The 27,868-nt window shown below is 37.0% G+C and overlaps 1 protein-coding gene across 1 annotated transcript in view; it reads right to left on the bottom strand.

Moving 5' to 3' along the window:
• The window catches only part of LOC139692052 (5-hydroxytryptamine receptor-like), a 772,518-nt gene extending 745,089 nt beyond the window's left edge, over positions 1-27,429 (bottom strand). The window contains exon 1 of the mRNA XM_071590072.1: positions 23,290-27,429. The gene's annotated coding sequence lies outside the window, so the exon portion shown is untranslated. The remainder of the gene's footprint in view (positions 1-23,289) is intronic.
• Positions 27,430-27,868: the final 439 nt, after the last annotated feature.

Raw genomic sequence — 27,868 nt, 5'->3', positions numbered from 1 at the left:
ACAACATCTATACGGTGGTGACATATGCATTTTGTATGCACATTTCATTTACCTTAATTTTATTTATATAAAAAGAATCATCAGGTGATAACCAACGTTTTAATCTCGTATATTGAGTGCTTTAATCACAGATTGAATTTTTCTAAACATCCGTTTAGTGAAATCTCTTTGTAGTATATATGGAATATCTTTTTCCTGAACATATGCATCAAAGAATTACATTCGGGGGTTGATTTTAATCGATTTCCCTCGTATAAGGACCGTACTTCATTTTTTCAAGTAAAAGATATTTTCTTTAAAAAGTGGGCGATATATTAAAACCAATTCAACCGCAATAAGTAGCCATCTAGTAAGACGTGAACTTATGGCCTCGTATTTTCTATCATTTATAGCCTTCACCAGTCACATTGCGCATTATAAAGACATGTTCTGAATGGTATGCTTCATATCTCCTGTTTGAGTGCTCATATTTTAACTGCTTTATTGGGCTCCAATTTCCTCTCTAGAGACAGCGATAGATTTATTAAAACTTATTGATATTCAAAGGATACTGACGAAACTTTGAGATGAACGTTTTCATTATAAATCCTCAATAGATAGTGTTTGGGAAATTTAATACTCTTCAAATATTTTGCTGTAACCAGGTTGTTTAATTTTTTAGTCATAAATTAAAATTTGAGAAAACTAAAATCCACAATTGTGGATGTGAGGGGCTGGAGGAAGAAATCACTAGGCTTATTATAATTTAGATGTAAATTTGAAGAGTGAAACTAGAAGAATTGAAATCCTTCATCTACAACGTCAGAAGTATCATGTAACGGGAATGAAGTTAAACCGACTTTGAGCGAAGAATAACTAAAGCTAAGTAGTGATTCGCGTAGAAGAATCAAAGAGCCAGAGGTTGCAAACAACGAAGCAGTTCTTCAAGATGTTTTTATGGTGCATGGCACTCTATGGATCAGAGAACTGGAACATTTGCAAAGTGCACCACTGAGGCACAATGGATTAGTTAGAACAATAATGGAAGGGAAGTTTGAAGGGTTGAACTTGCAAGGATGACCAAGAAAGAGAAGAAATTAGACGAACTTAAAACAGAAAAGCAATCCAGCGGAGTTAACTTTTCAAGCAGAGAAATGGAAGGCTGCAATATTTCCTTGCTTTCTGCTATCTTAGAAATAAACTCTGATAATGACGATTATAAATATTAAAAAAATTTGTTTAACCTGGAAATACTGGCTTTTACCGAAATGTTACCTTACATAACATTTTCTCCTTTTGGCCAAGATTTTGGTAGGCATATAATCTCATAAGTTTTGCAACAAATTAAACAAATAATTTAAAGAAGTCTGTTGACTCATGATGGCACTACACAAATAATATTTAACAATCAATTAAAAATTAACCTTAAAATATGTGACGTAACGCCAGGGCGGGAATATATAACATACCATTATGATCATACGCAGATGAAGGCCATGCAAACTTAATGTTTTGCTAAATGCAAGAATTGCGGCTTTAAGTTTGATAGTATTGCGCATGAAAAAAATTAGTTCCGCTTAATTAAAAGGAAGAGTGTATATTTTTTTCCGCAAAGGCAGACACGAATGGGACGATAAGTATGAGAAAGCGTCGCAGTAGTGACGGGGCAAGTGGAATGTTTGCAGAGGGTGTTTAGAAATGGGCGATGGAGCAGGGTGAATGGCATTGGAGGGGGTGAGATTGGACAAGGAAGGGGAATTGAAGAGAGCAAAATGCACTTAACACAGCATTCCAGACGGCTGAGAAATCCCTTGCGAAGCATGAAGGGCGGCGGGAATGGATAGGGAGGGTCAAAGGAAAATAACAGAAAGAGAGAGAGAAAGAGAGGAAGAGAGGAGGGCACGGGATTAGAGAGGAAAGCGGGTCAATCACGTGACCCCGGAGGCTTCCTCTCACCTCCCCCCTTCCCCGATGATCTGCCCCCCGCCGACCTTTTCCCACCTACAGAAACCCAGGTTCAGTAGCGAGGGGTGAGGGGAAGAACGTGGAGGCAGGGAGGAGGAACTTGGAAGGGCGGGTCGCGGTTGAGCGGAATATAAGAGTATGGTCTCCAGGGAAGGGGGTCGTGCCCGGAGAGCGATTGGGAGGGGGCGAATGAGAGCGAGCGTCCACTACCTCCTCCTCCCGATGAGGTTGAGTGAAGGGGAGTGGGAGAGGTTTGTTTGAGGTGGTGGGAGAGATGAAAGTGTCGTGGCCTTCCACCCTGCCGCCCCTTTCCGAGCTGGAAGGGCCCTTTAAACATGAGGCGCGTTTCCCTTCTGGCCAGGGATAACAACACTCATTTAGGGTTGAGGTCACTGTTAATGAGAGAGGCGTGGCCGGGTGTAGGCTATACCCTAGGCAACATCGCTTTATCCCTTCTCCCATTATGTTCCATGCCTCCTCACTATTTCTTCTCGTGGAATCTAAACCATACGCGCAATTCAATCCCACTAGTCCTTCCTTTTTGACAACTATACAAGTGCACTTGTATAATTGCCAAATTGCGCTTTTACAAAATTACATTGGCCTATCGGAAAAAAGTCGATCATAAATTCAAGGCACGAACTTTATGTTAAGTAATTGAAAATAAAGTTTATTCCTCAATTGTTGCACATTTCCGTGTTTTTACACTATTTCTAACTTCATTGAAAGATTTTAGGCGTAGATTTTCATGAATATGTTGGCTTTTCATTTGACTTTATTCTATTTTAAGGATGGTGACCTAACACCTCCCACCGCATGCCCTCGCGGAACCTTGCGGGGCAGTGTTTAGTTGCAGATATACTTATTCTGATATGTAAATGAAATGATGTCGTTAATGACGAGGTAGGGAAATCTCATTTAGAGGTCTTAGTAAGCGTAACTTAGTAATGGTACTTACCTGGTTGAATAAAGCCAACTGCTCCAAAACATTGAGTTATAGTTTTTGAATGCATATTATTTATTCACGGAAGATTTACGTCCTAATTAGTAATTTTTTTAAATCTGATACCGGAGATAATTTATTCAAAATCCGAAGTACGTAGGCAATATCATGTAATTAAAATCAAAGAAGAATCTATTGGCCCCTGTGATAATCTATTGACTACTAATTCGATGAATTATTTTAATATTGCCCACAAATAAAACATTAAAAAGGTGTTATACTACTTTGAATATTTGAAGCCATTGTTCAATAACATTTTTATTTATTTTGATTCTGATTATCAGTTTGTTTTATGTGGGCCGAGTTATATTCATAATTTTTAGAAGTTAAGATATAAATCTGCTGGTAAACTATTGCAATTTCTTGAACTCCAGAAATTATACATTAATGTTAAACTCTTGGTCGGTATAATTTTAGGAGTTGGACAAGGATATATTGTCTCACTGTACTCTTCTAAAAATATTTCTAATAGGCGATAAAAGAAGTACAAGAATTGGGCACCATAGCAGTCAAGGGGAGTGGTGAAGAAATTAGCATGCTCTGTTACTCAGATGACACTGCTTTAGTATCAGAAAAGCTAGAGGGCCTGCAGGCTACCCTAAATTCTTTGGAACGAATACCTTGGGAACATCACATTAGCATCATCAATCAGAAAACTAGATACCCTGTGAGTGGAAAAGAGAACCTGTATGCAGATATCACAACTCGGGGAGTGGAACAAGAGCTAGTGGAATCCATCTAACTTGGCAGCAGTTATAATAGGAATGAAATTAGTTCGACTGACGGAAAGCAAAGAAAACTTTCATGAAGTAGAGAAAGATACTTTTCCCATTAAATCCAAGAATCAAACATGAAAAAACTTCATCAAATCCATGTTCATGTATTAAATTAGGTTCCATTTCATTTATTATTACATTTTTAGCTGATTGGTAGGAAGAAATCTTTGAGACAAATGAAAATACCGGATAATTATTGAATAATAATTGCGACTTTTGTCATCTGGCATCAAATTAAACTTTACATACCAGATTTATGGAAAAGTCTTTATTTATGATAGCCAGGATCTTTCCTACGCATAACCGAATAAAAGGTCTGGCTTCTTTAAATTTCGATCTTTTCAAAGGATACTAAAGAAACATGGAAATGATCGCGTTCATTCAAAACCCTCGTTGATTAACAGTTTCAGCACAAAAATCAACAATCTACAAGAAATTTGTGGTTACCAGGTTGTTTGATTATAGTTTTATGCATTGAAAATGAGAAGACTTGTAAATCCTTGTTGGTAGAAGAGAGGAATTAAATGCATTAAGTGCAGATATCACATTTCCAGAAGAGAAAAAAACTGGAATACTTCATCTACCTAGTCAAAATTTTAACTTGGAGATAAAAGAAGTTGGAGTGGCATCAAGTGAAGAAAAGCTTAAGCTAAGAAGACGTTGACGGAGAAGAGGAAACTTGTATATTTAAAGAAACTTATTGCAAATAAGGAATCTTTTCATCTAGAATTTAATTATTCATTCCCTATTGCAACAAAGGTTTGTTAATCAGCTACTTTAGGGTGATTTCCATATGAATAAAAAATGTTTCAAATTCGTCTAAATGTACATAATTGACGTAGTTTTTGCGTGGATAATTGATGCTGGTTTTGAAATTCTGCGATATTTTATGATAGCCACACAATGGTCTCCCTCCATTAGACTTGGGTTGCTGATTATCTACGGGATTTGTGGGAGAGTGAGAACTGGTTGTACAGTCCCTAATTTGGTTTTAGAAAAGGTTGCTCTTGCAAAACTCAGCTGTTAGGGTTCTGCGGAGAAATGTCCGACTCCATGGATACGGGAATAGAAGTAGGTGCTATAATAGTAAACCAGTCAAAAGCCTTTGACAAAGTTGACCACGATCGCTTACTGCTTAAGATGGGTCAATTGCCACTACACACAGATGGAGGAGTAATCTCTTGGGTCAAAAATTTCATGGAAGGTCGAACACAAAGGGTCAACTTAGGAGATGTGTATTCTGAAAAAACAATGGTAATATCAGGAGTCCCACAAGGAAGCGTACTTGGCCCGCTCTTATTTTCAATCGATGTAAATGATATCCCGGAAGATATTAAATCTCAGATAATACCTTTTTCGGACGACTGCATTATCAACAGGAAAGTTAAGAATGACGGTGACTGCGATGTACTACAAAAGGATGTCAATAAAACGACGTATTGGGTGACAAATTATGGGATGGATAATAATGTTAGAAAATAAAAACCCATCACTTTAAGTAAAAAGGTAAATGGAACCAATAGGAATTACAAACGTGGAATACATTGTTGAAAAATCTTTCAAAACTCTGCAAATAAGAAAAAGGCGTATAAGACCCTGGTAAGACCAGCTTTAGAGGACTCATCACTTGTATGGGACCCGTACGAACAATGACAATTTACAAAACTGGAGAAGGTACAAAGAAACTACCAGGAATATACTAGGAAAGCATAGAAGAATGTAGAGTGTGACTGAAATGTTGAAAACGCTGGGCTAGGAACCTTTACAAAGTAGAAGACAAATAAACCGACATCAAGGAATTGTCCGCATTCCAAAGGGAGAGAAAGCTTGGGCAGAACTAAAGAAAAAGGCAGGAAATCCAAATTTTATAGGGAGGGATAAACAAAAATTTTCGTTAAAATGCCGGGAACAGAGAACAAATAAGAACATTTTAATTTATTAATAAAAAAATTGTTGTTTGAAACAGTTTACCAGCAACTCTACTCGAGTCCTTTCCTAAACCGTTAAATACTTTTAAGGAAAGATGTAAACAATTTATTTAATAATTTGATTTATATGTTGTGTAAAATTTTATGTATCAGCTTAGTTTTGATTTTTTTTCTTGTTGATTGGGAAACTAATGTTAATGAGTTGGGGTTTTCCTTTTCTTTGTGCTAGAGATTGGTGTTTTCATTTTTTCTGACTGATTTTAATTATTATCTTTTGTGATATTGATTGGATTTGAGATGTCATGTAATGTTTCCAAGGCAAATTTGATTGTAATACTTGGGGCTTATGTGCCACCTGAAATTTCGTATCTGCACATGTTCGTTGTAGTAGAAATAATATTAAATTTGACTAAAATCACTTAAGATAATATTTTAGCGCAAAGGTAGGCCAAAATGAAAATATTTGACAGCTTCTCTAGAGAAAATCGCGGATGAAAAGCAGCTTTATGGGCTCGACTGCCAAAATAAAACCGTTAAAATCTGTGCACCAAACTATTGGTATTTGGGTAGACAATCAGCATTTACATTTCCATCATACTACATATTATTCCGTTAAGAATAGGAATAGGGTAGATATTACAGTGTAGTTCGGATACATGGAGAGGAATTGGAAGTTTAAGAAGGATATTTGGTATTGGCATCCGTTTACTAAAAGCAAAAACCAGTAATGTCCTTTGTGAAAGTAATCAAACCGAAGGTTGAGACACCATGTGGGGCAAAGCTTACTTCATACCAAGCTAAAAACCGGTTGAAATTCACAAATGTAAGTTGAAAACACCTTTTCTTGAGCGTCCTATAGTGTCCCAGGAATTTGGGTTCCCAAAAATTACACAAATTTGAAGATCTGGGTGATTTTTTACATATTAAGTTTAATTTTGAGACAGGATTATTCAGATGGGCAACGCATTCTCCTGCTAAACCAAATATCGCGGATTCGAGTCCTGCCTCGGGCATGCGTGTTATGTTAGCTCTGGTGGTTCGGCCTCTGGAGAACAACTAGAGGTATCCAAAGAGAAAAAATAATTCCATTGCAATGATCAGCTATCAGAAATTTTGAGAACTCTTTTTTTATTATTTGTGGCCGTAGGCTACCAGCTTAGAATAGGCTTTCAATGGACCCTACCACTACATGCTTCTTTATTTTTAAACCCTACCAAATTATTGTATTTTTAATTATTTACTCCACGGTAGAGATAATTAATGTAAACTGCTCTAAATTTCTTATATACCCTACATTTTTAGAATTTTACAAGAAATACAGATGGTCTAATTTTTCATCGATACAAACCTACATTCACTTGGTATACATAATATACGCGTATTGGAGGAAGGAATGATGACGAGAACGCTGGAGAGATGCTTTCTTAAGGGTCTTAAGAAAAAATTACAGAAGAATTAAACATCAAGCTTTGTTTTTTACGTCGTGGAGTCTTGCTCATTGACGGAAGATGATTGTCGTAAATTTGTGAGGCGGGTGTGGATAAAATTAGAAAAAGTAAAACGGTTAGAAAGAAAAACATGCAACGACGTGCTAGGTGCAGAAAGAAGGAGAATAGTGGATTTTTGGGAAATATCTTAAGGGCAAGAAAATTGGATGAAGAATGTTTTGACAGGTGATGGAATTTTCAAGACCGAGATAGAAGGGAGAATATTAAGCAGGTGTGGAAGGGTGAGAAACGGATAGGAAGGTTAAAACAGAATGGAAAGAATCAAAACGGAATGAAAATAGGAAGAATGCATGCTGAATTGAAAAAGAGTCACTGTAGTTTCCATTTTCAGGCTCTATGTTATTAAGATTGCGTTCATTTAAAACCGTCCTTAAACGATGGACTGCCGAAAATGACAATTAGTATTTGGGCCCATAGGATGCAGAAATGGATACCGGAATTATGCAACAAAGAATTTGAAAACGATATATCTAGCACAACAAATGTTCATCCTATTCAATGTGCAAAACAAATTCTCTAGAATAATCATATTTTTACAATATTACATCTCTCGCTGTCAAAAATGATGTAGGCAATTAAATTACATCTCCTTCTTCGATTTCGGTATTTCGAGTTTCCGAATTTTTTGATTGATGATCTTTTTTAAATTTGTTGCTCACAAAATGTGTACAGCAATTTTCCTGGGAGTTCCCAAAATCTCAAAACAATGCTGTATTTTCTCGTGTAATTTACGCTATCGAATTTTCCTCACGTTCACTGGAACTGCAGAAATTGCTTTTACTGAGAATGGGTCACTGCGAGTTAACAAGCATAAATTTTTCCCTGTAAGGGAGGTTCCAAAATATTCAGGATTTAAAGCAGCTTAAATACTCTTTTCATATTTCAAACAGTTAGTGTGGTCAACAAGTAAAAGGTTTTTTTTAAAATGACGTGTAGCTTAGGATTCATAAGTGGGCCGATGTGGGATAATCCCAGCGATTCATTTGGTAACTAGGTTCAAATAATATGGATATCCCAAAAAAAAGAATTGATAAGGATCAAATTTGATAAAGCGATTAAAAATCTTGAAAAAACCAACAGTAAAATACTACTAATCCTCTCAAATTCTCATCCCGGCTCATAAGCATTGAGTGTATTAACAAATACTACTGTATATCTCTCCCACAATTGGGAACCTGTCTGTGAAAAATGAATCGGCCTCCTAAATTTTTATTTTAATAATGCCGAGCCCATAGAATGGTGGTCTATGAATGACTTTTATGCAAGATGAGTGGCGTGGCTGATGCGGTTGGGCAAAGAACAGCGTCATTACAGAAAAAAATCTCCTCACGATCCATTTCTCACTTCAATATTGATTTCTAAAACGTCAGTTCCTTATGTTTTATATTAATAATGCATAAATAAATTAATCATTAATTGATACTGCCTTCAAAGATTAGTTAGTGTTGAGTAAATTTTATTTTAATATTCACTATTGACCTTTCCGAAATATTTTACTCCATTTTGTCTCTAATATTACACTGTAATTTCCCAAACAATCTTTTATTTCAATATTAAACATCAATATTTTTGTTAATTTTGCTTTAGCCCTCTTGTGCTGAGGTAAGCAACTTACATACCATGCCTTTTTAGTTTTCCCATTTCCTTCCTAAAGTAATTGAATTCCTTTCTAAACATTTTAGAAGCTTCTGCATTTGAAATTTATTTTTTATCTATACAGCAGCAATGAAACCAATATCTTGTTCCATCGATTTCTCTTTCCATTTCATATACGAATCGGAAGGTAGGTGAATATGGATATAATCATCAATAATGAGCTATTATTAGGTTACCTCGAATCTCTTTTCTCGTCCGTCACGGTGCGCTTACTTTCGGCTTATATTTCTTAAGAATGTCAGGCGTGATACTATTTCTTCAAGCCAACAACTTTCTTGCTGGGCTTTTGTTGATGTCAAATTGGTCGGAGTTCACGTGAACAGTATAACGTCAATTAAGTGATGTTATCATGAAAACTTGACCGGAATCGGGAGAATTTAGCTGTTGACAGCAAACTCAATGAAACCGAATCGCTCGGGTATATAAGAGGAAATTTTCCAATCGCTCGAAAAAGTGCACATTCAATCCAAATTTTAATTTTGGAAGTCACTCTCCTCCCATCTTTCCTCGTCATTCCACAATTCTTTGTGCGTATAGCCCACCCGTGCCCTCCTCCCCTGGTGGGGCCTACCGGAAAGAAAGAGGTGCCTCTTAATTTGTTTGGATTCCGACTTCACATTTGGCCATTTCGTAGACGTTGGGAAAGGATCTCCGATAAGTGAATTTTTTCCATTTCTTCCCTGAGCCTCGAAATGGAATACGCTAAGGAAATAATTAGCCTTCACTCTCTTCAATTCAATGTTTGACATCAATGGCTAGAGTTAGAGGGGAAAATGTATCACCGGGATTTGCAATTATCGTAAGCAAAGTAGGTCACACTCTTCGAGCCGAGCCAACGACGTGACTACACCGGGGCGATAGGATGGGAAATAATGGGAAAGGAGGACTTTTATAGGTGGGAGCTCTGTGGTTGCCACTGTGGGAGGGTTGGGAGTCTTTCGTGGCTTTTAATCAATATTATTTGTTTTTATATCATTATATATTTGTTATTTTCTGTCACTTCATTATGATGGGAGCGGGTGGCAACTTTTGTGGGTAGAAAAGTTACAAAGTGTGTATTGTTCGCTCAAGTGTTCCATTAATGGTCCATTCAGAAGATTGGTAAACGGAAACTACTCAGGACATTTATTGTGAAGGATTAAAATGCATTTATTTCATCAGTGACTTTGAAACTATAATTATAATTTTTGGGGGAGAGTAAAATTTAAGTTTTTCCTAGTACCGTTCATCCTATATGTTACAACTATCCGTTGTTTCTCTAGTTTTATGAACACAGTGAATTGTTTGGAACTGCAACAAATATCCAAAACCATTGAGTATTGAATTCCATTTCAGCATACCTAGCGGATCGTAGCGTCCTGATATTAACTATATAATCAAATATTCACATAAAACATGCTTCAATTTATTCTGACATTGTGTAATAATTTATGATTTTTTATTACGTAGAAATAATTTTTTCAGAATGAGGTAATATCCATAAGAATCAAAAACTAAAGAAATACCGTATTTTCTTTCATCTCAAAAAAGGAAAGAGTTTAAAATAATTTAATTTGGTGGTATTCCTATTCGAAAGATGTTCATGTATAACTTGTTACATATACATTTTATACCCTGAATACTATCCCTGGCGTGTGTAACAAGGTAACTCAACATCAGCTATCGAGTATAGAAAACATTGGTTTGCTTAATTTTCAGCTAACAATAAATATGCAAAATATGTCAAATAAAAGTGAAATGGCTAATTTCAGATGCATGCACTACTTATCGTATCGAAGCACTGAAGTTTTCTGCACGCGTAAGATCCGAGCGGCTAGTAATAGAATGAACGTTAACAATATAGGTGGGATAAAATAATGACAATATACTAGGTCTTCTGGAATTAAAAGATACATTATTTCCCAAATGAAACGGTTTCCATCAATTCTGATCTATTTTCGCTCACAGGAAAAACACATCTCGCGGGATGCATTCATGTGTAATGTAATATATTATTCTGGAAGCTAAATTTCCTTTACTCACTTAATTAAGCAGATTGATGTATTCCCACATTCAGAAAAATGTCGTCTAAATTCAATGAAATAGGTCAAAATATAGAAAGTGTCTGGACAATAAATGACTGATATTGCATCTTTCCTTCCGGTTAAATTTTATGGAAAAAATGATGCCTAAATTATCATAGAAGAGGAACTCTTTACATATTTTATCATTATGTCATAACGTTTAAGGTTACTCAATGTATTTTTACCTTATTTTATTCCCTTCGGTATTTATGCCATCAATCGATGATGATAACGTTACAAAAATATATTTAATATTAATTTCTAAAATGTATTACTCAAAGGAATTTGTTAGTTATTTAAAATAAAGACGAAAATTCAAAGTAATATATTTAAAAAATACATTTTAAATAAAAGCCGCATATTAGAGATTTTTGTTCATCCTGATTCTGATAATTTGATAAAGAAGTCGGAATAAGAATCTGGATAGATTTTAAAGAGTATTTCAGAGTAATGAAGCAAAATCAAAATCATGTGTACACAATTAGACTGTAAATATCTATTTTGGGTGTTTTTAAAATCTCAAATTTTAATGTCCCAAAAATGAAATCGAAGGAGGTAGGTGTTTGGAACCCGTGAGTTTTCATAGCATTGGAAACGCATACACCATCCATAGCATGTTTAATTCGGATTGTTTTACTTACCTCCATCATGAGTAGTATCACAGTTTAAAAATAAATTTGATTAATTTAAAGTTAAATTTGTTAGAAAAAATATATCAATTTGCACCATTCCCCGTTAGACTAGCTTTTGGTTTATTACAAAAGAATACCTGATCAAGTGTTATTACGTCGGTGAATGTCTGGAACGGCGCACTTCTAGGCCATTTCGTGCCTTGATAATCCGTCAGTGCACCAAAATCATATTAATATTGATGCATGCTGGAAAAAGGCATTTAAAGACAAAAGTTTTCCACCACAATGGTCAGCGAGAAAATTTTCGTCCGATTTCTTCTCGCCTATAGGATGTGGAGGCAGGTGTCAGTCGAATATTCACCACTACCCTTTCCCGGCAACGTCGGATAAATGAAGTGGCATTTCGAGGACGGAAAAAGGAAAATGAAATGGAGGATGATGGTCTTCCTCTTTCATATCGGAAATTGTCAGATCATCTGCCCAAGAGGAAGACGGGATTCAATTAAAACGTTATTTAAAAAACGTGTCCCTTTTGATCAGGAAAAAAATCATCATGAATGAACTTGCCACCATAGATTAAAGAGAATTTTACTCCTAGCAAATTAAATGCGAGAGAAATTATGATAGTCCTGAGCTGTGGAACTAGCTGTATCATTCACCCTTTTTTAGGGATTCTCAACCTTTCTTTTATCCAGTAATTTGCGTAAATAAGTACTGTGAGCTCCTTTCACCTACATGAATTAATCTCGACACAAATTCAAAGCATAAAAAAATTAATGTGTTCTTGGGAGTAATGGAATTAATTTTTTTATTTTCGGTAATTATTACAAATTTCGCATTCTTATTGGTTATATTATACAGGAATGCTTAGAATATTTTATGCAATAGAATTTTAATGCAAAAAGGAAAGAAAATTTTTTTAAGACTAGTCATGTAAGTATAAAAATAGTTAGAAATCAATAGGATTCATCAGAATAGTATTTAATAGATTCCCGAGATTCAATCTTAGTTTTCAACTCCGATTGTGTTAGTCATTCGTCTATTATTCTGTTAGAAATTACGTTAAATTGATTTGAAAACTACATCATAATATGGGACTAATATTATTCCAAAATAAGGGAACACACTTATGGTTCCTGCACATGCATAAACTGTTCCTAAATCAAACATAAATAATGAAGAAAAATTTTTCAGTATCTATAGGACTGCTACTAAATTAGGAATTAATTGAATACAATATTTTAACTGTAAATACTCTTACTGACAAAATGTTAATCATTATTGAAAAGGCCAAATTTCTCTATTTACGGATGACTTTGCAGTGGAAATCAATTCGTTTTCATTAAAAAAAACCTTCAGTCAATATTTTAGCCCATAGAACAAAACGTTCTTATTTTGCTAAAGCCAATGATTATGATTACGTTTATACGAAGCATGCCATTAATTAACGTACGGGGTCAGTGGCAATAATCTAAATTGACGATTTTTCAAGGCCGAAAATTTTCATTATTTTAATATATTTAAAGAAAATATTTATGGCAATTAAAAAGAAAACAACTCCACTGTCTGGGTTCAAACACAATAACCTCCTCATGTCAAAATGATAGTGCGCACGAAAGCGTATTACATTGCATTTGATTCATGAAAAATCAGCAAACATTCCTCATTAGGATGCTCCCTCTTAAAACTAGAATGCAATAAAGCATAATCATTTGTTAAGGATATTTTTTTATTTAACCATCCTTTGTTAATTGTTATAATATTAACAAAAAGGAGCGGTATCAAATATTATTCCCAGGTATTCTAAAGTGAATATATATATTCTTTGCATGAATTTATGTATTAATGTAATATACTCTTGATGAGAAATGTTTTACTTGCCAAGAAAATATGCCCACACATTGTTTGCAGTTCGTTTTTCTGGACTGGTTTTAAAACTTGTCGTTTTTGCAAATGATTTTTAATTTCAACGGCCATTTGCTAAACTATTTTCTTGGTCATAAGATAAAATCTGAGTTTAGGGTTAGCTCACTATGAGTGCTTGCCCCAATCATCCATTTCGCGAAAATATCTGTAAAATTTCATTATTCTTACCGCTCAAATTGTACACATTTTTGTCATGCATATTAGATTTTTTATTTTTGGAATGATTTCGATAAACTATTAAATAAAGCACCCCAATAGAGCATGTGTCTCTCTACTACAAGTTGGGACAGATCTCCGAGATTAAATTTTATTTCATCGGAATCTGCCCGTATTTATCATAGAAAAGAGTCACCGCACTGATTTAAAAGAAACTGTCCAATAAACTGAAATAGACTATTATTTTATTATGTATTTTGATTTTTCGCTTATATGAATTGATACCAGGACAAAGGCCAGCTTTTCATTGATAGTTTCAAAAATAATCGCGAAACTTCGGCAGATTAGTGATGAGCATTGCTATTTCCTCTGTGCACGAGCTCGTTTGATGCAATTGATTGCCGGGGAATGTAGTTTAATTATACATATCCGACTCCATGGCATTAAAAACTACTACTCATGAAATGAAATAATTATTTTAACGTTCACTTCAATAAGTGGTACGTTTTTTCAAATTTTTTAATATATTTTTTTGGCTCCGAAGTGCGAATCATTTATTCAATTACTGACATTATGAAATCGTTAATTGGAACAAGTTTGGACTTAAAAAATCAAAAATATTTTTTTTAATTTCAAATTCAAATTGACACAGTTATCTCTAAAAACGACATGTTTGCAAATGAAAAGTCCAAATTTCATTTGCTTTCAAAAATCCTTGCAAATCATTTAGCAGGTTTCTTTGGTAAATGCTAATTGTATTTTATTCAAACATGTCGAATTAAATATTTGAGTGTTTTTTTACGCAGCGCGGTATTTTTTTGGTAATGTCTTTTTGCACTGATATGTTATAAATAGTTTATAGGGAAAATTAAATTCGACTTTTGGACATACTCAGCGTGTCTGATATAGCGAAACAAATAATCATATATTTCAGTTAAACTAAATAAATTGGCGCCTCCATAATCAATTATTAATTTTCTGCTATATCAATTATATTTTGTATTTATCTACCAACGCTTTCCTTTACATTCTCTTTTAGAATTTTCGTTAACATGTTGTGGGGCGGTATAATGTGAATATTAATAAGTTTTTGGGGAGAAAATTTGTTTTATATTAATTATGTATATACATATCTATATAATTTTGGGTACATAATTATATAATGGATTTAGGATAGGGTCGTCTCTAACGTTTACTGCCTAGTGTGTGGTCCAAATGATATTTATGAGATAAAAATAACGCAGCTTTACTATTAAAAAAACTAATGTGCTCAAGTTAGTACAGTATTTGATTCACGATATCTTACCACTAAGAAAAGAGATAACATAGGCAAAAGAATGAATGAATATGTCAATTAAAGCTATCATATTTGATATAGCTAGTGAGTAATGATATGTAAAACGCAAGATCTGCTTACAGGCTAATTTAACGACTTGAAATCTGAGTAGATCGTGGGAAATTTCACGGAGTATTTAATTTATGTCAAAGTCTTCATTAATTTAATATGGGATATCATATATTCTACCCCACTGAATTCGTTAATGTATTTGTTGCTTGAATTTACAAAGCTTTCAGTGCCTGTAGCAAATGGCTCAAGGAGCCCTTATTTTGCTTCAACTTCCATGACACTTTACCATTTCATTCGCATCGAAGGGCGTTCAGATCAGTCGAACACGTTTTTATTGAACAAGCAAAAATTTTCCCACTCCTCATAATGTTTCCATCCCCTAATGACTTTTCATCTTCCTTAGGATCCAATTTCTCATAAAAAATGAAGAAAAAGAACGTCAGGCGCAGCTCTTGGCGGAATTCCTTTTCTTCTCCTTCCCCTCCCATTTTTTCATCCGAGTCTAATATGCCCCGCACCTCCGCACACCGTTTCGCCTCCACTCCCTTCGCCTCTTCAGAGCTTCATTTTTTCCAATTCCCCATCTCGATCGATTACAACTATTTTCCCGTTCACTTTATTTGTCCCCCTCGAGTCGATATCCGATGGAGGGAAATTTGGGTTCCATATTGGCGAAATGTCTTACCCTTCTATCACCGAATAAAATGCAAGATTAACATTGAACGACGGATATTAAATTTTCCCCGACCAGAAAAATATTTACTCCGTGAGGAAAGCGTAGTTTGATATTTAATTTTACCCTGTGGAAAATAAACCACGGCCGGTAATAAAGTGGATACTAGAGCTATATTTTTTCAATGGGGATTCGATTGCATGCTATCAGTTTCCAACGAGAATGTTTGATGATATTGCTCCCGAATCACAATTTTTAGAAAGGGGTGATTCTTGGGATTTGCTGAACACATTAGTAACTTCATTGATCTTTCGTAATTGAATCATCTCATTCCGCGGAACATCACTTCCAAAGGCTCTTTACGCTTCCTAAGGCTCAGTATATCTTTCAGTAAGACTAATAATAGATAATAATAAGACCAATATTAGCGTAATAGACGTTTCAGGCGTGATATGGTGACATATCATAATTAATTAAAAATTGGCATTTTTCCACAGAAAACTTTGTCGAAAATTGCCAATTTTTAATTATTTCTTCATTAAGACGTTGAGCAATTTCTATGCTTTCATAAATTGGATTGGGAATTTTACTTTCAAAGTCTATTTTAACCTATAGCTTCCCCGTTTGAATGTTGAGCCTTATGCTAACGTATGCAAATGGAATGCATTTTATACACCAAACCTCATAGATTTCTAACTATTTTGTGAGACTTCTCCACATCTCAATGTATATTACATTTCAACAGTATTTGTTATAGCATCGTCATTCACATCTCATTCATTTAAGGCCTCTTCTCCATAAATGAATATGACGTTAAAAATTGTGAAGGCTAGTTAAATTTACAAAAATAGGTCAAAAATATACTCAAACTAGTACAAAGAAATTATTTATACACGCCCAAATGAGATTTCATAGTTTTATTAAATTCCTAATGATCGACATTTTCAAGTAGCCCTTTACGTTGCACACTACGTTGCAGTGCTTTTATTATCAATTGACGACTGCTTGTGTGGACCTCGTCCGTCATTGGGACCGCCATCGGTCGCCCGTAAATTCCGGAAAACTTTGACCAGGTTCCTCCAAGTTCGAATGGCCCGCTCTCAGTAGCTTTTTCCAACTAATAACTCGGGAGGCATTCATTTTGAATTCCGTTACCTCCAATATCAATTTGTCATTAAAACATTCAAATTCAAAGATTTAAAAATGTTATATTTTCTTGGAATTCAAATCTGAACTCGTCAAAATTATGGAATATTTTTATGAACATAATTAAGTTCTCGAAGCGTGAATGCTACAATTTCTTATTTTGCAAGCATGCTTTCAAATATGATCACTCAAAACAACCAAACATGATGTGCAAAATCACTTTATTGCCATATCAGCTTATAGATGGTTTAATGAAGTATTATTTTGGAAACCTTCAAAGGAAATGGATATTTTTATGAAATAATTAATGGCATTTTATAAAATGGATTCAGTTTTACTATATGTTTCAATTTTCTCCACTTTTCGGCTGTCGTCTTTCCATGTGTTGAACAAGATGCAATCTATATATTTGCTCAAAATGGCTCTAATTTGTATTCACAAAACTAAGGACTTATGCCAAAAAAAATTTCTTCAATTGGTTATTGCAGGAAAAATAATTCGGAAAGAATTTAATATCGTTAAATAGTCGGAGTTGGTTTTGTATTCAAAGGAAATTAATTAACGAGATAGGTTTTTTAGATGCAAGAATAAACATTTTCCATTAACGATCTAATAAATCAGACTGTTTGATTGATTATCATATGATATTTAGCAGCCACCGTTGGCACGAGATACCTTGCTAATTGGCTTTCATGCTAAAAAATGTGATTTTCAAACACTAGCATTGAGTTATTAACGATTAATCGCCATATAGCCTGGGGGTCTTTCCTGAATGATCAATTCTAGTTTTAATGGAGTTAAGTTTGGTTTTTGTAACTCAGAGAAATCGAAAGAAAGAAAATTTAAATACTTGCACATCATCGTTTCTTGAATCTTAGCGTAGGCATATTTTGGGTTTTTGATTACATTTTTAGGACCTATCGGTAGGATCTAACAGTGGTTTGGATCTAAAAGTAGTCGGAGGCCGCTTTGGTGGTATTCCCTCACTTCCCGTCCCTTCACACCTTTGTTCTTATCGCTCGATTTTCCCTTGCTTCGACCCACCTCGTCCACGGAGGGTGAATATTGCGTTTTGCTCGGTTCGGGTCATTAGTCCTTTGACAAAGGCAAGCGGAACCATGGGACGCCGAATATTGAAAGGGAGGAAGTTTAGCGATGGGAATTGAAAAGAAGAGATTGACTGAGAGGAAGTCGGGTGTTACGAAGTGGTGCAGGCAGGCGGCAAAGGGGGTGAGATGAGCTAATTGAGATTACAAAGATGGTGAGAGCGCCACTGGGTATAATATCGGCTTTGATAAACGTCCCTGTTGGGTCATAAAAAACCGACGGTAGAATAGGGTGAACAACGGACAATTAGGCTGAAAATTATTTTTAAAATTTTTTTATGAGAGTGAGAGAAAGGGGAAAAGAGATTATTTATTCAAGGAAGCGTTTTGAAAATACTAGATTAATGATATTTGAGTTCATTGAGCAATATATGTATATCCTTAGTTTATGAACCGTTTTCCATTTTTACATTCAGGCACATTTCTGGATTGAAAATTCGATAGGGAGCTGGAATTGTATCCTGATCGTATCTTTTATTTCTGCGTATAAACTCTGACAATTATATTGCGGCGGATGCATTAGTTTGCAGAAAATAAGGGTTAATTACACTTGAAAGGCTGAATGTTGGAAGGTTGTAATTCTTTTGGAAAAATCGCAAGGGTGTATTTCATATTTCAGTTGCCTCTTTTATGACTGCGTACTTTTGACGATCCGTTTTGACTGAAAACATTTACGCGAAAAAATTGGCTCATTTCATCATTATCACAAAGTCTAAGTTTCTATTACAAAAGAGGCATGTGAAACCATTTACGTACACGAATATATAAATATTTAGTCAAATGCAAGTCTTCTGGGATTAGTATATGCTCATTAGGAAGTGTTTAACTGTGCCAACACTTCGTATTGATGTGCATTACCTTAAATGCGTTTTAGCACAACGGGTGTGCTGTGTATAAATCAAAATGATGGCAGTAAGTAAATTTCTGGTGTTAAAATATATTTTTGCTTGGTATATAGGCGTTTTTTAACGTCATCTTTTCCAAAGTTTTTCCATGGCCCATTGAAATTCAACATTTCATCATGGCCAATGGCCATAATTTGCCACATTATTTGGAACCAAAAACTTCATTTTTCAAAAAAGTACAATAATATTGAGGTAGTCAAAAAAATTTATAAACCTTAGGTTAAAATACATTTTTAAAACTCGTATTTGGAAATGCGGATGCTATGTTTAAGATTCCTATTACGCCAGGAATTCAAGTGCATTTTAAATGGATTGCAAATGTATTCATAAAAAATACGAGTTCCAGACTGCATGCCATCGTTCAAATCACTCCTTCGTGTCGCAAACTCTTGTGTGCAACTTGTTTAGCATCGTTGAAATAAAATCACAGGTTAATGACTGCCTCGATGCAAAACAATACGCCAAGTTACAGTAAGGTTACTTCTATTGAGATTTTTGGGGTTCTTAATAATTAGATTCTTAATGGGGAGAAATTAACGAAAAATCATTTATTCTTGAAAAACAATGAATAGATGAAACGACCAAATAATGCTAGTTTCCTCGAAACTTAATTGATAAAAAGGAAAATCGTCTCATCAGTAAAGGAATCATTTGACGTATTTCCATTCCCTTCCAGGTCACTGATATTCATGAAAATTCATTTGTGGGCTTAATGCGAAACGTTTTGAAGTACAGCTCGATTAATGAAAAAATTCCATAAATTTGAAACCGATTTTTCATTTAATATCGGTAAAATTAGGCAATTAATCTATAAAATGAAATTTTAGTACACTGAAGTGCTACGACGATGATAAATATTTTGTTTCTTGTAATTCATTTGAAAATATATTCTAAAACGGACGTATATATATATATATATATATATATATATATATATATATATATATATATATATATATATATATATATATATATATATATATATATATACACACACATTCAAACACGAAATCCCGCCAAACGGCGAATAAATACTCATATATACAGAAACATATATAAGGAAAAGGGATAGGAACACGTATAAAGGACGAACACAATAGAGGTGGGGAAGGCGGAATCGAACGGATCACAAGAGTAAAAATATTTCCTCAACCGGGACTCGAACACCGGATCTTTCCACTTGCCGGGCGGATGCTCTTAACCACTTGAGCTATGGTTCAATTTATTTTTATTCGGTCTAATATGTTACACTGCTAGTGTTTACATTGTACACATTGTCAGCTTACAGATTATGGTTACAGAATATTTTTTTTTTCTTATTATGGTTACACACTTACATAGACATAAATTCATATACATGGCATAAAACAATTGTGACCATGAACAATACTGTGGAAGGAAATAATAAAGGCAGGGTTCACAAAATATAGAAGGAATTATTTGGATTAGCGACGGAACATTAGATTTGGTTGGAATTATTGATAGCTTTGAAGCACAGTTATTCAGAAAAACAACTTTTTAACCACGGACGAAGTGTGTCCGGTACCGGGGGCAGCCACATCCGTTCCACCAATGCTTGCATGCCTTTAGCGGAATGTTTATTCGCGGTTCTCATCTGTGTGAATTCCACGATTAGGCGAGGACATGTAATTTACCCTGAGATCCGTGGGTCTTATATGTCGCCATGCGCCCCGATTCTTTAGCCAAGAGATGGCGTCAGGGGCCTGTTTCGGCTGTTGCGGTGGTTAAGAGCATCCGCCCGGCAAGTGGAAAGATCCGGTGTTCGAGTCCTGGTTGAGGAAATATTTTTACTCTTGTGATTCGTTCGGTTCCGCCTTCCCCACCTCTATTGTGTTCGTCCTTTATACGTGTTCCTATCCCTTTTCCTTATATATGTTTCTGTATATATGAGTATTTATATATATATATATATATATATACTATGCACACAAACACACATACTAATAAGTGGATATGTTGAACGCAGAAAAAAAACGTAAATAAGTTAAACTTATAAATTTAAGTTTCTATTCAGGGTGCTTCCGTTCAGAATGTTAGCGTATACAAAGAAGCAAAACAAATCCCGTTGTACTGTAAAAGGCTTCATTCAGATTTCGCAAATTGGAATTTAAACTGTCAAAAATATGACGAGTACAAGTCATTATGTCAAAGATAAACTCAAGAAGGAATTTAATGAATAGGCATAACCGATCTTAGAAAGAACTTATTTAATTTCCTCCTCAATCGCTCTGTTCAGGGTTCCCATGCCGGGGAGCAAAGTCTGCCATCAGTGATAAGTGAATTACTCGAGATCTAGTTACAATATGTGGACTAAAGCAAAAACGTTGGCCCAGGAAAAATCTCGTTTGAACTAGAAAACCCCGACCGTACTTTTGAGGGTAGAGAGTGAAAAAATATGCTATTGCAATGAGCTGAAGCCCACTCTAAGTAGTATTTGTATAAGCTAATTTCAAAAATATTTCAGTTTCTCATGGGGGCAATTCTCAAGAGCAAGTGAGGTCAAAATCAAAATTTAATAACTTACTTTGACCGCATAGATATTATTTGACGCATTATTATGATTAAAATTTCAATTAGTTCCTGTGAAGACTAAATCATTTAAGATACGAAAAACATTTATGAAAATAAATTTTGTAGCAGAATAATAAAAACTAAGCAAGGTTTCTTACATGTTCAGAGTATAAAAATATTCGTATGCATGAATCCGCAGGCAGCATCTGAATGATTGAGGCAGAATCCGATCTCTCGCATACATGATCTCTCACGATGATGTTGCTCTGATGTAAATAAACTGCGGTAATGTTAATACTTGGTTTTATATAACAACCGATGTATCGAATTAAGGAATACAAAGACGGAGCAAGTCAAAGTGGACACACCTGTGTTTTTGACAGTAGAAGTTATCCGCGTTCAGTAATAAAAACGTGAATGAAAAGTTTTTGCAGAAGAAATTTCTTATTTTTCCAATATTTTATTGGGAAATCTTAAAATGTCTGCACACAAATATATCGTTCATGTAGTATTCCATTAAGCTTTTATCGTGAAAAACATTAATGCCATTTAATAAAGCTATCCTAAATCATATTTATGAGATTAGAACAAATCTTACCTGGAACTCGCTCGTTTGTTCCATTTCTCAATTTTGGGGTAAATTATAGAGATACCAAAGTCACTCCAACTGTGATTACAAGTAAACGGTTCTTCTCATCCCAATTTACATTATGTAGGCTAAAATATTACTTAGAAAAATAGAATACTTCATGCAAGCTACTCTTTTGATACATTACCTGAAGCTTATTTATATTATAGTGTTCCTACTTTGAGGGATTTAGATTACGAAACTAAAGGAAATGAATGATTATCTAAAACGTAAGGATCCATCTCGTTCAATAGTAATCAGTGTGTAAAATTATAAAATTGCAAAAACACATTGGATAGATAAATATGCAACTGATAACTGTGACCAAAGATAGGTGAGAAATAATAAGTATGAGACTGATGAAAAATTGAATTTAAACATTTAAGCAACAGTAGCGCGGGCTCATACGTTACCCTAATATCTCTCCTGTGCTCTAAGGACTCTTTCTTGTCTTGGATTGTCTTCTCTCAAAGAAAATTCATACTCTGGTTTATTACCAGTTAAGGCTCTTAGGTTTCTCACGCATACACTAAAATTGATGTTGTACGTTTTTCTAGTCACTTTGAAACATTTTATCACTTTTATTTTTAATTTTCGATTTTTAAATTGGGTACTTTTTGTTGCAATAAGTATGAATATGGTACTTCTTTATGCTGTAGTTTGGTCAAATATGATAACGTTGGACTATTATTTTAAGAGTAAAATAATAAATTCTAATCACTGTAAATAATAAAATTAAATCCCCATATTCAGTTCCAGATATTACATATAAGACATGAATACCTTTGGAGCTTTTAAATAAAAAAAACATCCAAAATGACAGTTTTTAAATAAAGGTAACGATGGCTAATATTTTTTAAAACTTTCATCATGATTTTATTCATATTTCTTTCTAAACCGACTGAATCATTATTACCAACCTTTTAAGTTCACTGGACTTTTTAGGATACACCTGTATGCATATGTTGTATACATATATATGTATATATTGATAAACATGTGTTATAAGAATTCTTGTATTATAAGAAGTCTCGCCTTAACTTTTGTGTGCGTATGGACACACAAATACACAAATTGTCATAAAAAATTGCTAAATAGTACTGCATTCAGCGGAACTCACCTCATAATATTACAAGCCTGAAATGCTGTAGACAAAAATTATTGTCTGTATGCCAACCAAAATTAACACTGACGGATTTACACGTACCGAACCTTGTGCCAGGTTATAGCAAAGCAAAGATTCTCTCAGACGCCTAATCATTACCACTACTCGTTTAGGGTTAAACGGGGACCGGGGTTGGTTGAAACCCTTTTCGCGATCCGCTATTTCGATCGACGAGAGAAAGGACGTGTGCTTACCTCAGGCGTGCATCGCTCTTCTCGCGCGCCGTCTCGGATCCCCGCGCATCTCCATGGACGGCAGCGGGAGACGCGGGCACTTCTCCCGCATCCACAGCCGACCGCCGGCGGTGGTGTCGCTGAACTCCGACCGCAGCCTAGTCAATGTCTGGGGGGAAATGTAGCTGATAGGGCGTTCCGACGTCGGCAAGCGAACCCTGACGAGTATTTTGCAGACTCTCACCCTCTTGAGAATAGTCTGATAAGGAGAGGTCCAACAGTTCTGGGCGATGTTCCGTGAGAATACGCGACGAGGAAATGGAACACTAAGTGGAACGATGTGATAGGGAGAGAAATGGGACAGTGATGACTCCACTGCCAGGCGATGCGGATAACAGCGGAGCGAAGGTGCTAAACCCGTTATTTGAGTAAATTTAAGGTCAACGGAAAAGTCTCCGAAGGTAAAGAGGATTGAGGCAGCTAGCGGATATTAGTCCGAGTGAGTGTAGGAAGGTTGGTGGGAGGAGGGAAATTCAAACGGAATGTGAGCACGGGTGGTGGGGGGTGGTTAGATGACAGGGAGGTTGGGAGATGCGTTGATACTATGGGGGGAGACGGTATGGGGAAATTGTTACAGGGTCAATATAGCCCATTGGTCCAATAACGAACGTACGTGGGGTGTCTAGGAGAACGGTCAAGGGGAACGGGGTGGGGAAAAGGTGAGTTTGGACGACGTGCGTGATTCCGACGGTCGACAGCGATGGATTTAACGTGGAGGATGAGTGCGCCCTTCGTATTTTTTCATAAAACTAACGACCGATTGCGATGAAACGATCATATGGAGGCCATCCGAATGTTACTAGGATCGAGTCAGAGTGTAATAGCGGACGCAAACCCAAGTTTATCGCGGTGATGATACGAAATTAGGGTTAAGGTCAAGGTCTATGGGGGAGGGAGGGTGCTGTATGCTCTGAAAAGAAGTAAGATGTGCCTGAGAAAAGGAAGATATATGCATTGGAGGTTGTGTTGAAAGGAAGAAAATGTAAAACGGGGGAGAAATTGGGAGAGTGGCACCTTATAATAAAAAAAACACACACGTGGACGAAGTTAGATGGGAGGGGAAGGAGAGAGGTTTGCAGGAGTAGACGACGGGACCCCGGGCTGGATATTGGAAATGGATCTTTCCCTCCTGAATTTTAGTGTGACGGGGTAACGTTCCGTCCTATGGATATTGGGGGTGTCGAAGACAAGAAGGCGGAGGAGAGTGGGAGAGAATTTTCGTCGGTCCTCGGGTAAAGGAATGCTCTTGCGAAGGTGTTAGGAAAGAGGAGGCGGTCGCGAGAAAGGGGTTAGAGGGAGACTGACGAATTGGGAAAGAATACTTCACGGTTCAGACGAATTGAAGGATGAGCGAGAGAACGTGGATTCTGTATCTCGAAAGGAGAGAAGGAGGAAAGAGAGGAGAGAATAGGGATTCGAGGAATCTCTCGCTCCTTAGCGAGAGCTACCGGTAATGTGAGGAGGGAGACGACTTCTGAGATTCGAGCTAGGTATTGAAAGACTGGAAAGGGAGAGAGTAGAGCTTGCCATGTATAAATATACGCTGATTAAGTATACATACGCGTATATACAGTTTATGTATTTTTTATCTCTCTCTTTTATGTTTTCCGTCCCTTTGCTCCACGGAGGGCGCGCGGGGGCGTTTGAGACAGCGAAGGAAAAAGACAGATCTCTATATGTGTCCCCAAATATTCAGCCTGGAACAACGCACTGCCTACCCAGCCCCACTTATTTCTTCTTTCCGTCGCATGGGGTCCACTGGGAGATTCGCCTCTGCCACGTCTCTCCCCCCTTAACCCCCCTGTTGGTCCTCGGCCCCTCCCTCCCTTGGAGAGACCGGCCTACCCCCGGGACTCCTTCCCTCTTATTCTCCTTTTATTTCGTTTTATTCCGAGCTTTTTCCCTCTCTGCTCCTCCCGTCCTACTTCATCCTCACTTCACCAAAGGTCCCATCCCTCTGCTAGAGAAACAGAGCCACCTTCACTTTACAAGAAGAGGATGGTGGGGTAGAGAGCGCAGGTTAAGAAAAAATAGGGAAATAAGGTATCTCTCTCTTCCCTTCCTTCTACCTCCTCCCCAACTCACTTTGTCTCCTTGTATTTTTCTTCCCCTATTGTTTTTTTTCTCTCTCTTCCCCTATTCCTTTTGCAATCCAAGCTCCTTTCCTTATGTTTTCGGTGTGGAAAAAAGTTAAAAAATAAAATGACGGAGTGCGTCTCCTTTTTTACGTTGAGGAGGGATGTGCGTGCATATGTGTGTTTTTTGGATGGTAGGAAATGACGGCGGTCCCCGGAGTTAGGCGTTGGAAGAAGGGTTTGGTCAGGGATGTGGGAGGGGCGGGTGAAGACGAGGAAACCACACGAAGACGCTCTCGTTGTCAAAGAGCGTTCATCCCTCACTTTCCCAACGGATCACGCGCGGGGGCCCTAGTGACGAAGACTATCGCTTCGGCGCCCTCTCCTCCGACCCCCCTCGGAAATGGGGACGCCGAGTTGAAATAGATACGATAGAGCAGCCGAAGGAGCGGTGGGTAAGAGGGAGAAGGGGAGAAATCCGGGGATTTTGAAGTCGTGGGGTTTAAAGGGTCTTGGAATGGTTTGTGCGGGAGGTAAAGGAGGGACAGGAGACAGAGGGCTTGGGTGAGAGACGATGATGGGGTTTGGAGGAAAAGATGGATTTTTAAAGGATGTACGGATGACAACGGGAAGCGACGAAACGGATCTTAGAGGAAATAATTAGCGCGACGCGGTGGGCGTGCGTGACGTAAATTCAATAGCGTAACCGTACGATAAAAATATTCACTACAAACGCTCCCCTCCCCTGTGTCCCACACGGGATAAATCGAGATAAAAGGGGCCGCCAAGTTCCCGATACCGTCTCTATGGAATGTATGATAAACGAAATTGGTCGCCTAAATTTCGACGAAACAATGAGACTAAGGGGTTGGAGCACAGTTACGAATCCTTAAAGGGAGAAAGGATAGTCGTGAGGTTAGACTTCAAGGCTATAGATTAGAATGATGACAGAAATGAGACGGAAGAGGTTATAAAAATGGGAGATATTTGGAAAATGTTATGGGGATGAAAGCGGGAAGTATTGGTGCTGAAGGAGGCTGCAAAGAAATATTTGGTACTTAAACCCAAAATGCTGAATGTAATGGATGTAATAGACCCGGGTGTATCCCAGACGTATGCTTAGAATACGATTCCACGATATTTTGGGCTAAATTAAATTAGAATACGTTCGCTTCAACGCCTTACTCACAGATTCAACACACCTTGAAACATTTACTCTCAAGGCCCCCATATTTTTCGTCCCACTTCTGGCAAGAAGTTTCTCAAGTTTTTCTTTCCGCCCGATGGAGAGGATTGAATACAGAGAGAATCAGTGAGGACCGCGTTAATTTTTGACTCACGGGCTCAGGTTTTCCGCCCGGATTAGTGGTATCTTGTGAGGAATAAGAAAACCAGATACGCGTTCGAAATATTAAAGAGAACCCCTTCCACCTTGCGAAATCCCTCGTAAACCTTCTCGGAGCATATATTTTCACATTCCCGACGCGCAAAATTTTATTTCTCACGCGAAGGCCGGGGAACCGGGGGGACGTGACGTGAGCAGAGTGGGCTTTTGGGGGAGGGGACGAAGAGCACGCCGGAGACACTTGAAAATGAATGACCCCGGACGACGAATAGATTCGTGGAGGATGAGGCGAAACGATGAAAAAAATGAACGCACATAAACGTGCTCGTGTTTATAAAGAAGTCCACCCTAACATCGCGACTAGTCTTTACGGGATGGATGCCCCACAAATCCTATTTCATGCGGGGGATAGATAGATAAGTTTTACGCCGTGGGCCTCCTCCCCTAGCGGGTGCGGATGTTTGGAGCGGCGTGGGGAGATGGAAAGATGCGAACAAGGGTGAAAGATGGAGGAGGAATACGTGGCCAGGGAAAGGTGAAAAAAATAAAGGGTTAAAGAGAGCTTGGAAGAAGCGAGTACCGTCTTCTTCTCTCCCTTACTTTTCCCCACTCCCCCTCTCGGTCCCACCACCACAAGAGAGTCCCCTTTTGATCTCCTTGTGATAAGAAAAGGAAAGAAAACGAGTGAGTGCAGAGTGAACGGGGAGGGAAGGGTTTATATGGTTTAAATACATATATATATATATATATATATATATATATATATATATAAGTATATAAGTCTAAATTTTTTTCTTCCCGAGGTACCAGACGCACGTAGCCACGGGCCACTTTCCTACCACGATACTTTGCTCTTTCGCCCCTGGAGGAATATGCTGCCGAAAATGGGAGGGGCCTGGATGAGAGGATGGTAGGGGAAAGAGGGTGTGGGTTAGGTTTGAGAACTTCGCCGTGGAAGGGAGAGGAAAATTCTTGGCTATGAGCGAGGAGCGGGCACGATAAGGCCTGGGGTATACTCAACACCTCGCACAAAAGCGGGAATGAGGGGTTTTGTGGGGTAGGTTGATGGCGAAGGGGTTGGGGGAATGGTCGGATATTTCTCCAAGCGAGTAAAGGAACC

Source organism: Hetaerina americana, unplaced genomic scaffold, assembly GCF_022747635.1.
Source record: "Hetaerina americana unplaced genomic scaffold, ioHetAmer1.1.p SCAF_4, whole genome shotgun sequence".
NCBI classification, from domain to species: Eukaryota; Metazoa; Arthropoda; class Insecta; order Odonata; family Calopterygidae; genus Hetaerina; species Hetaerina americana.
The sequence above is the reverse complement of the archived record's forward strand: the minus strand, read 5'-3'. Positions and strand labels throughout refer to the sequence as shown.